A 12,146-nucleotide genomic window follows, 5' to 3' on the forward strand; every position below is an offset into this window, starting at 1 on the left:
GGACTTCCATGTGTAGAAGTAACATCGAGTGTTCACTCCCCATGTCTTTGGAAAGAATGTTTCTATAAAAAAAATTTCAAAAAATATCTTCTGCTGTTGTGCATGTGGGCAAAAGACAACAAATCAAAAAGTCTTCAATCATCTCATCACCAAAAATATAACAAATGTATGCAAGATTAGCCTCGGGTGACCAGACAGCAAGTGTGAAAAATCGGGACAGGAGGTGGAGGGTAATAGGAGCCTATATAAGAAAAAGACCCAAAAAATCGGGACTGTTCCTATAAAATCGGGACATCTGGTCACCCTAGATTAGCCACACTAGCAAAGTCAACAATGTTGATTCATCGATTTCCAAGGCAATTTATGGACTCAGCTGCAAGTGAAACACCAGTTGTTTTTCCACTTTATCAATTGTGTCAGGTATTCTTCTAGATACCATATTGTTCGACAGGGAATAATCTTAATTGCTTTCCTTGCTTCTCTCCTAGCACTCTGTTTGCCATGTTCTTCACTGCTGGAAGAATCAGTTCTTCAGCAATTGTGTGCAGTTTTCCAGCCTTAGCAATTCTGTAGCTAACTTTATATGAAACCTTGAGAGCTTTACTGTTGACATGGGTTGTGTTAATAACACTCAATTTTCCAGTTCAATTAGCATAATTTTCATTTGAAAAATTCTACAGGCTTATCTTTTATAGAGCATGTTTGATAGCTAAATAACAGCTGAGTTTGGCTGGTTTTATACACTCATCAGAAAACACTTCGTAACATAAAACACATTTTGGCAACTGTGTATCTTCTTGTACAACACAGGTGTAAAGCCAAATTTAATATAACGGTCATCATACATCCTCTTCTTCTTTCTGCTTTCAATAAGTTTGTTACCTTCTGTATTTTTATGTTTCTCCCCAGTGATAATAATTGATGAGGCTTCTCTATCACTTCTCTATACTTCTGTTGTCACTTTGATCCTTGTTGATTTCACGTTCTTTTTCAATAGCAGATATATTTTTCTTGTTAATCCTTCCGCTTTTTAACCACTGATCCATTTTTGTCACATAACCCTCATTTCCACTTTAACTAAAATTATTTTATTTATTGGGGGAGAGGGATAGCTCAGTGGTTTGAGCTTGGCCTGCTAAACCCAGGGTTGTGAGTTCAATCCTTGCGGGGGCCATTTAGGGATCTGGGGCAAAAATTGGGGATTGGTCCTGCTTTGAGCAGGAGATTGGACTAGATGACCTCCTTAGGTTCCTTCCAACCCTGATATTCTATTCTATTTTGTGATATAGTCCTGAATGGGCAAGTTCTGGCATTGCCAGAACACCCTTGCCAGCTTGACCTCTCATGCACAATCTGTGATCCCGCTCTGCAGAGAACGCCATTTTGAAAACAAAATGGTGTCCTCCGTGCACAGAAATGCCAGAACACTGTTCTGGTGCATTCTGGCCACAGTGCAGTTCTGGCCCTGCTGCCCCACAGCTCAAGGGACGGACCCCTGAATAACCCACAGTGGACCCCCAAGATCCAGGGACCCCACTTCGGGAACCACTGGATTAGAATATTGGTAATATCTCACAGAGATTTTTGTCTATAGATTTGCTGTAATGCTGATTCAAGTGCAGCTGGTTTCAATCGCGAGGGAAAGTTGTTACTGTTTGTTTGACCAGTGACTTCTGTGAAATGAGTCTGGTGTTCTCAATCTAGGTGAACAATTGTCTATTTGGCAAACATGCCATCAGGACAGTCCCTGAATGAAAGTCTCAGCTGAGAGGCACAGGAATGGATGGGCACAGAATGTGAGCTACCCTCCCTCCTGAAGGTTGTCCCTCTGGCACAGGGCTGAGTGGCAGTGAGGCAGTGTGCGGGAAGCTTGCATTGCTGATGCTTGTGCTGTCTGCCTGCTCTGTGGGCTGTCTCCAAGGGGGTAATTCCGACACTTCCCACCAGCATTACATTCACTCACATGCATCAGTGAGATGAAGTGTAAACAGGATGATACTGCCTCCTCTGTGGTTGCAGAGGGCCCCCTGGCACCAGAATCAGTGCAGTTCCATGACCCGGGAGGCAGGATTTCAGGTGGCTGTGTAGTGGGGTGCGTGTGGGAGAGGGGCGGGGCTAGAGGACTCATTGCTAGTAGCCTGCTTTAGTCCAGACGTTCAAAGCCTGTGGTTTGTGGAGCACTTGTTGGTGGCCAGCAGAGATTTAGCTGATCAGATGGTTCAGGCTCTTTGTTTTCAGCTGCTAAATTGCATTGAAAAGAAGCTCAGATTACATTAAATAACTTCCTGTCATTATATCTCCATGTGAGATATAGTTGCCCCAAGAATGTAAATGGGAGAGGAGATGGTTCCTGTGAACGCAAACAGGAGAGGAAGTGTCCATCTCTGTTAAGATGTGGTCTACACTCTGAAATAGTTTGAAGTCCTACTCCCCATTAGAGGAGGAAGGACACACTAGGGTCATGGAGGACACTCCAGCATATAGCATCCCTCCTAATGAAGATGCTACTCCATTAGACTAGGGTAGCTTCTGCAAAGTGGCTGCACTCCAGTTGTGCGGGAGGGAAAAGAGTCTTTCCGTGCTCTGCCACAGAGCTCCTCGGTACCCAGCCAAGTTGCTCAAAGGGTTGGGAAGAAGGGTTCCCCCTAAAGGTCCATCCTGCTCCTGTTGCAGTGAGTGGGAGCTGTGTCACCGACTCCTGTGGCAGTTGGACCAGGCCCTAAATGTCTCACAGAAATGATAATGGGTATATCTACACTGCCTACGTTACACCATGGCTGCGGCAGTGCTGTGATGTGGACAGCGTAGCCATGCTTTATCACTGGGGGAGAGCTCTCCTGGTGATAAAAAATAACCACCCCGAATGAGGGGCAGTAGCTTTATCCCTGGGAGTGTGGCTCCCAGCGATAAAGTGCTGTCTCTACTGGCACTTTTCAGCACTAAAACTTTTGTCGCTCAGGGGGGTATTTTTTCACCCCCCTGAATGACTAAAGTTTTAGCACTGAAAGGGGGAGTGTAGACACAGCCAATGACACGATTGTTTTCCCTCTGGGCCCCTACTGCAGGCTATTTTAACTCACACTGGGCTGGTTTGATAGCAACAGCTTAGACAGACCAGCCCTGTGTGTCACTGACCAGTTCTTGCAGCAGAGAGAAAGCATTGTGTTGTAGCTTTTGGTTCATGTGGCTCCTCCAATTCTCAAGGGAATAGCCCCAGCGAAACTAAGGACTCACAGATATGGTGGGGGTAGGATGCGGTGTTGGCTACAAATGACTAAATAGCAACAAAAATAAATGAACTAACATCTCTGCTCAAAGTGTCTGTTAAATCAATTGCTTATTCTGAGTGGGTAGCTAAGATATAATCTAATTCAGTGGGTCTCAAGCTTTTATACTGGTGACCCATTTCACATAGCAAGCCTCTCAGTGCAACCCCCCTTATAAATTAAAAACACTTTTTTATATATTTAACACCATTATAAATGCTGGAGGCAAAGTGGGGTCTGGGGTGGGGGCTGATAGCTTGTGACCCCACCCCCATGTAATAACCTTGTGACCCCCTGAGGCATCCGGACCCCCAGGTTGAGAACTCCTGATCTAATTGGTGTGACGTTCTCAATTCCTGCTAGAAGTTCAGTATGCCTTCTGCATGAAACAAAAATGTTTTTATTTTGGTTTACTCTGAAATATCTTTATCACCTAATGTCAGTGGTAATGCCTCAAAAAGCATGTAGATCATTTAATTTCAGAATGCATACACCATTTCTTTCTAGGGTCTTCTGACTATTGCAGAAGGATTTGTTTTGTATATTCCTCAAAGCTTCCAAACCCTGTGCTATTTAAGTGCTCATAGTCTGTTCTTGACCCACAGATATTAGCTGCCGGTCAAGTTCACTTGGTCCAAAATATTTAGGAATACAAGTAATATTTTTGCCTCCATTTAGATTTGGCTATTTGTAAAGTTAAAAGTAGTATTAAACATCAAGCCTGTAACTTCTGATTAAGCTAGATTGTATCATTTAGAAAGATATTCCATCTTGATTTAAAGACTTTGTGATGGAGAATCCGCTAAAACCCTAGATAGGTTGTTCCAATTGTTAATTACCTTGACTGTTAAAAACGTGCATCTGATTTCTAGTCTGAAATTTGTCTAGTTTTAGCTTCCAGCCATTGGATCTTTTTTTGCCTGTTGCAGCTAGATTAAGAATGTCTCTACTATCAGAAATCTTCTCATGTAGGCGTGAATACATTGTGATCAAGTCACCTCTGAATCTTATTTTGGATAAACTAAATAGATTAAGCTTCTTTAGTCTCTCACTGTAAGGTAGGTTTTTGAGACCTCAAATCATTCTTGTAGTTCTTATCTGAACCCTTTCCAATTTGTCAACATCCTTTTGAAATGTGGACACCAGAACTGGGCACAGTATTCCAGTAGTGGACCCAATAATGCCATATATTGTGTTAATACCACTTTACAACTTTACTCAGTATTCCCCTGCTTAAACATCCAAATGTTGTGTTAGCTTTCTTAGTCACCACATCACATTGAGTGCTTACATTAAACTGATTGTCCACCCGGGTCCCTAAATCCCTTTCAGGATTGCTGCTTTCCAAACTACAGTTCTCCACCCGGTAAGTGTGACCTATGCTCTTTATTCCTAAATGCATGATCTTTAAAATACATAAAAAGAAAAGGAGGACTTGTGGCACCTTAGAGACTAACAAATTTATTTGAGCACCAGCTTTCGTGAGCTACAGCTCATTTCATCGGATGCATGCAGTGGCTCATGAAAGCTGATGCTCAAATAAATTTGTTAGTCTCTAAGGTGCCACACAAAAGGTACTCCTTTTCTTTTTGCGAATACAGACTGACACCGCTGCTACTCTGAAACCTTTAAAATACATGTTATTCAAGTCAGCCCAAGTGATCCAGTGAGCCAGATTACGCTGCAGAACTGACCTGAGTTTATTGTTTTTTTTTTTTTGACCAATTTTTGTGTCATCTACAAACTTTACCAGCAGTGATTCTACATTTTCTTCTAAATCATTGATAAAGATAATGAATAGCATTGGGCCACAAACAAATCTCTGTGGGACCTAACTGGAAACACGAGATAATAATTTCCCATTTATGACTTTTTAAGATCTATCAGTTAGCCATATATTAATCCATGTAATATATGCTACATTGATTTTTGTATAGTGCTGATTTTTTCATCAGAATGTAGTGCAGTACTAAGTCAAATGCCTTACAGAACTCTAAGCACATTATGCCAGCACAGTTAACTCTATCAACCAAACATGTGATCACATCAAAAATTGATATCAAGTCTGTTTGAAAAGACTTATTATCCATAAAACCATGTTGATTGGCATTAATTCATAGAATCATAGAATCATAGAATATCAGGGTTGGAAGGGACCCCTGAAGGTCATCTAGTCCAACCCCCTGCTCAAAGCAGGACCAATTCCCCGTTAAATCATCCCAGCCAGGGCTTTGTCAAGCCTGACCTTAAAAACCTCTAAGGAAGGAGATTCTACCACCTCCCTAGGTAACACATTCCAGTGTTTCACCACCCTCTTAGTGAAAAAGTTTTTCCTAATATCCAATCTAAACCTCCCCCACTGCAACTTGAGACCATTACGCCTCGTTCTGTCATCTGCTACCATTGAGAACAGTCTAGAGCCATCCTCTTTGGAACCCCCTTTCAGGTAGTTGAAAGCAGCTATCAAATCCCCCCTCATTCTTCTCTTCTGCAGGCTAAACAATCCCAGCTCCCTCAGCCTCTCCTCATAACTCATGTGTTCCAGTCCCCTAATCATTTTTGTTGCCCTTCGCTGGACTCTCTCCAATTTATCCACATCCTTCTTGTAGTGTGGGGCCCAAAACTGGACACAGTACTCCAGATGAGGCCTCACCAATGTCGAATAGAGGGGAACGATCACGTCCCTCGATCTGCTCGCTATGCCCCTACTTATACATCCCAAAATGCCATTGGCCTTCTTGGCAACAAGGGCACACTGCTGACTCATATCCAGCTTCTCGTCCACTGTCACCCCTAGGTCCTTTTCCGCAGAACTGCTGCCTAGCCATTCGGTCCCTAGTCTGTAGCTGTGCATTGGGTTCTTCCGTCCTAAGTGCAGGACCCTGCACTTATCCTTATTGAACCTCATCAGATTCCTTTTGGCCCAATCTTCCAATTGGTCTAGGTCCTTCTGTATCCTATCCCTCCCCTCCAGCGTATCTACCACTCCTCCCAGTTTAGTATCATCCGCAAATTTGCTGAGAGTGCAATCCACACCATCCTCCAGATCATTTATGAAGATATTGAATAAAACCGGCCCCAGGACCGACCCTGTCCTGTGCTGCCATCCTTTGATTCTTTACCCATAGCAACCTTTCCATGATTTTGCCTAGGATCCATCAGGCTAACTAGTCTATAATTGTCCAGGTCATTCCATTAACCCTTTCAATATTGGCGCATTTGCTTTTTTTCCACTCCTCTGGAATTTCCCTAGTATTCCACGGTTTATTAAATACTAATATGAATGGCTCAGAGCTCCTCAGCCAATTCTTTTAAAGCTCTTGGGTGCAAGTTACCCAGTCCTCCAGATTTAAAAACGTTCAGCTTTAGTAGTTTCTGTTTAATATTTTACCTAGTTACTGTTGGAGTAAAAAGTAACACACACACTTTCTTAGCTACTACAGTAAGGGGTGCTTCAGAGAGCCCTAGGATAGAGCAGACATATACACATTCATATGCATATCTGTGGTCATGATAACCACAGAATTCAGTGGTTGACATTTTGTTCTGTCTCTCTTCTAGGTCTGGTGGCATGAGGGCGAAGGTGGCTTTATGCCATCTGTGTGGCCACCTGACTCTGGGAGCTGAAACAGCCACTGGAGTAATTTAGGCAGTTCAGGAAATCTCTATATCATGCCTATGAAGGCTGATATGAGTGGCTTCACAACAAAGAGCTGCTCAGAACATACCTTACAGTCCTGCCTACCTCCCTTTATTATTATTTATTTGTGCTACCATTGCAACTGGGATCACTAGTCCTGGACCAGGACCCCATTGTGCTAGGGACTGTAAAAACACAGAACAAAAATATGAGGCTTGCAATGGGTCATACATTGTCCTACACATTGCCCCTGCCAGGATGGATTCTTCCCTATCCATCTGTGTGGGGCTTTTAGGCCCCCATTTGCGACAGGGCATGGAGCCATAGTGGGTGGGAGAATGCCTCCTACTGTGTTTATTTTGCACCTTTGTATTGTTTATTTGCATATATTTTATGCATTCAGGACTTAAGAGAGAGCTTCAACTGTTTTGCCGGTTGCTTCTTCCTGCAAGCAGTAACACAAATAGCAGATTAATCCTCAAACAGTTAATACATATTTACAAAAGAGACAGTTAAGAGACTGGCACAATATCTGAAAAATGAAAAGCCCATTCAGCAATTACTTTTCAAGGTCAACTTTCAGGCATTTTGCCAAAAAAACCTAAAAATTATTTTGGTCAGCATCAGCTGCCATTGCATCTTGCTATTACAACTTGTGCTAATGACTGTTTTGAAGACTTTGAGTCAAACTAATATATATGTCTTAAGGAATTACCCTGGGGAGTTTTCATTCATTGGCTGGGTTCAGGGTTTTGGCAATGTACTGTACTGACATTTGTTGTTACTCTTGCAATATTTTGTATTACGTTACTGCATGAATATAGACCAAAACTTTTTGTAGCCAGACAGAAAGCAGTCTGAAGGAGAGAAGAGACATAAATCAAGGTATAAAACTGCCCCAAATAATAAGTTATGCTTCACTATATTGACCTGGTAGTATGGGATAAAGCAGTTTTCCGCTTTTGCACTTTCTTTTCTCACTTTTTCTGTGTGTCTGCTTCAGGCTTGCTGAGGTTCTTCAGTAAAATCCAGAGTTTGTAGCGAATGAGCTGTAGTGTGCTGCAGCACATGAGGGTTTCAAAGCAACAATTACACTATTATTTCAGCAGAGATTATCTGTTTGAAATGAAACCTACACTGAATCCTTTCTGACCTGTTCCTTATTGTGATATTGATAACGAGCCACACTTTCCAGCCCTTATCTTACCTCCTACAGGGCAATCTTTTCTTCTGGATCTTAATTCTACTAATAGCACCTTTGACTAGTTGCCAGACAACAAACACAAGCAGGTGAAAAATGAATGGCTCCAGTCTGACAACCGATAACTACTAAAGACTTTTTATTCTCAAAATTCCCTCCAAAAATACAAGATGACTGGTTGACAGTCAATTATATTCTTTGTATGCTTCTCCCCCTTCAGATTGTTTATGCTTTGAAAGAAAGGGTGATGATTTTTCTACAGTTTCAGATTCTTCTTTTCCCCTGATCAGCAGCAAATGGTATATCCAAATGGTGCAAAATACTTTCAGATCAGATTGGTTAATGCATAGAGTGTATGCTTATCTAATTCCACTGCTTTATGTGGCAATGATACAATGGAAATGGATAAACCCGATGTGCACTGAAGGTATGCAAAATAGTTTGAGACTGTAAAATACCTTTCTTTTCTTTTTCTGATCTATGGTCCATGGAAATGAATTATAGACACGTGAAGAAAATAGAAGTTTTTATTTGCTGAACTCAGTAGGCTGCTTTCTGGGGACTTGAACTCTTCAAAGTACTGAAAAAAAGATTACTGCATTCCACTGACAATTTTTTTGTTTGAACTAAACAGGAGATATACAGTGCCCTACCTGTCTGCTTCCCAAACAAAAACTCAAGGCCATCTATTATTAATCTGCTGTATGTGTAAAAGAGAAGATTAAGGCCTTGACTCAGCCAACCATCTAAGCACATGCTTAATTTTAAGCACATACTTATGTACTTTGCTAAATCAGAATGGTCTTAAGAATGTGGTTATCGTTCATCAACTCTTGTTAAAGCCAATGGAAACAGAAGGCTCTCTGTATCTTTCTGGACTGGACCTTATATGAATCAAAATCTGTATTCCCAAAGGGTCAAGATTCTGAGCTGGTGTAAACTGGCATAACTGCACTGACGCCTGTGAAGCAACACAGATTTACACCAGCTGAGGATCTGGCCCCTAGACCCGTTATGTTTTTAACATTTGAGCATATGATTATAAAGTAACCAGTTAGTGCTAAAGGGGAGTATGGTTGGCTTTGCTGGAAAATATAAAAGTATCAACTCTTCCTTCAGGGAAATCATTTTAATAGATAACAGCATGTTGTACAATGTTTCATCAGTGATATTTAGATCTAAATTAAGAGCAGTTGTGAGATGGGTTGCCGATTTTCTTGTGATAAAAGGGAAATAGTTCAAGAAATATAGACCAGATGTTATCTTAATCCAATCCTCATGTACAAAAGCAAAGTACGAGACAGTAATAATAGTCCATTCTACCTGTTTCTAATTTTCCTGTTCTCAAACACCCCCTGTGAAAAATAGATTAAACCAACACATCATTTATGAATCGGCACTAGAAGGGGTTGAGTTTTTATGGAATGTGGTGTGTGCTGCACAGACTGGAGGGTGCAGCCATTGAGTTTTGATGCATGTTTAAAAACGCTCCTTTGACAGTAGCATTTAAGAGAGCAGCTCTTTGTGATTTAAAAGGCAAACGGCCCGTCTGGGTTTGAGTCAGACTTTTGGTTCAGCATATTCCTACGCAGTTTCAAATTTGTCATCAGCCTTTCTAGGGTGTATATGTTTTACACTCCAAGACAGGGGTGTGGGGTGTCGGGGAGGAGGAAACGTGTATGGGGGGGAGGGTGGCGGCATGGTGATTCTCAGCTGCTATAAATCAGCGTCGTTCCATTGACTGAAATGGAGCTATGCTGATTTACACATGCTTGAGGATCTGACACAAAGTGTGTTAACCTTAACAACTGAAAGCCCTTCACAACAAAGTGTTCATCCACATCCCAGTGGGTAAACGTTAACGAATATCTCTCCATACCCATTATAATGTTTAATACTTGCATCGTTTCCTATTTGCAGAGGCTTTTGAACCATCACTCTTTGCTTGGACCTAAAAAGTTAAGTACTGTGTGTTTGTAATGTTAGGACAACTCCTTCCATTAAACTTCAGCTGAAATGAAACACTATACTTGGATCTTCACGTCTGGGAGCCTGAATGTGCCAAGGAGGCATTTTTGGGAGTTCTGTGGGCATCCAGGACTCAAGACTTGACTTTCCACCATGGAATACAGTAATATAAAAATGCAGCATTATTATAAATCATCATGCAGCGATTTTCAGAACTGATTCTTTTTGCTTTCTCCTCTCAATGAAAATGGCAACAGCGATGATGATATAATGGTACAAATAAGAGAAATAATAAGGATATTAGTAAGAGTAATTCGATTCCAGAGTAAATGCTTCACAGTGTTTGACTCCTCCAAAGTATTTTTCAATCAGAATTAAGTTCTGTTTTCCATATTGGCTATTTCCATATTTCTATGGTCAGAGAAACAAGAGCAGGCAGTGAGATGATTAATCTTTAGAGACTGCCCACACAGCTGGCTCTGTGCTACAAGGATTCTCCAGAGATGAGGCTGAATGTTTACTTTTTAAAATAAGTTCTTCACTCTTCAGTAATTTTTAAAAAAATTGTACGACTGCAAATGTATTTTGTACCCTTGTAATTTTTGCAAAAGCTTTCAAGATCAGTAGGGAGGATTTTGTTGGAAAGAATCTCCACGAAGGGCCAGAGTGCAAGCCTTTTACTCACACTGGGAAGCAGGAGTCCTGTTGACCTTATAAGGAGTTCATGCTCTGGCCTTACATATATAAATATTACAGTGTGGTGTATCAGTGCTTTGGGAAACTACATTTGGCATTCTTTTATGTAGGGAAATGTTTTTATTACACTTTAATGTATTAAATATAGATTAACAATCCAACAATTATTTGATTTATATTGTGGTTGAGTCTAGAGGCCGCAATAAGGAATCAGAGCCTCACTGTGCTTGGCGCTGTACAAATGTGAGCTCTGAAGAACTCTCAGTCAAGGATTATGAGAAGATGCAACAGATGGATCAACACAAACAGGTGGGAAACCAAGTAATGAAAAAGATGGGTACAAAAATCATGGTACAAGCTCAGTGAAACACACAAGGGAACAGATCAATATGTACAATATATACAAACAGTCACCCCTTTGGGATCCTGATCCAAAACCCATAGAAATCACTGGAAAGATGTTCACCTTTGAGGACATGCATGGCATACTTGATGGATTAAAATGGCTAATATAAGAGAAGAAAATGGGTTGAAAGAGAAGAACAAAGAGATAGGGGAAAGAAGTGATAAGAAGAGTGGCAATGACTTCTGCTGATCTACATCTAGGAAGATTTTGAACACTACAGCAGTAGGGCTGTGTGTGTGTATGAACTTAAAGTTCAATTTGAAGAGCTTAATACTCAAAAGGCACTGATGGTGTTTGTAGTGGGGTATATAGGTTAATATTGAAAACATGTTATTAGTAATGACCAAAGACCTTTAGTCTCATGTCCAAAATTATTTTTTACAGTATAAAATGGGAAAGTAAACTCGATCATGTTGGGCTATTTAGTAACCTATTAGTACATTCATCTTTTCATCATTTGACAGGTGGAAGTAGTAGTCCAGCTTTTAGTTTTAATTATAAGGGATTCCAGATGTAGAATAGGATAGAAATTAAAACCAGATCTACTCATATGTCTTTTCAAAGTAAGCCAACTTCAAGATATCTGCTTTTCATTTCAAAATGTTATTAAAGCTATTACTAAGAAATTCATTGTCTTAGCGTACTCCAATAATTGACACCTTTAAAGTGACTAAACAGATTTAGAGTGTGCAGAAAAGTAAATTTGTCTTAGAAAATGACTCTAATCATCCATTTACATAAAACGGACAAATCAGTGTCCGTGTTCTGAAAGTCTGGGTGAGCAGCCTATGCAGATGCTCTTCATGTCTAGTGGTTGCCTTCTTCCCCTCCCAGCTCTGAATTCTGGATCTTAGTTTGTTGTCATTATTAAGTTTTACTTGCGCTGCTCTGTGATTGGAGGTAAACAATTAGGACCTGATCCAAAGCCCAATAATGTCAATGGGAGTCTTTTGTGAGTTTTGTATCAAG

This window comes from Lepidochelys olivacea (genome assembly GCF_965140295.1).
Source record: "Lepidochelys olivacea isolate rLepOli2 genome assembly, chromosome: 6".
Lineage (NCBI taxonomy): Eukaryota > Metazoa > Chordata > Testudines > Cheloniidae > Lepidochelys > Lepidochelys olivacea.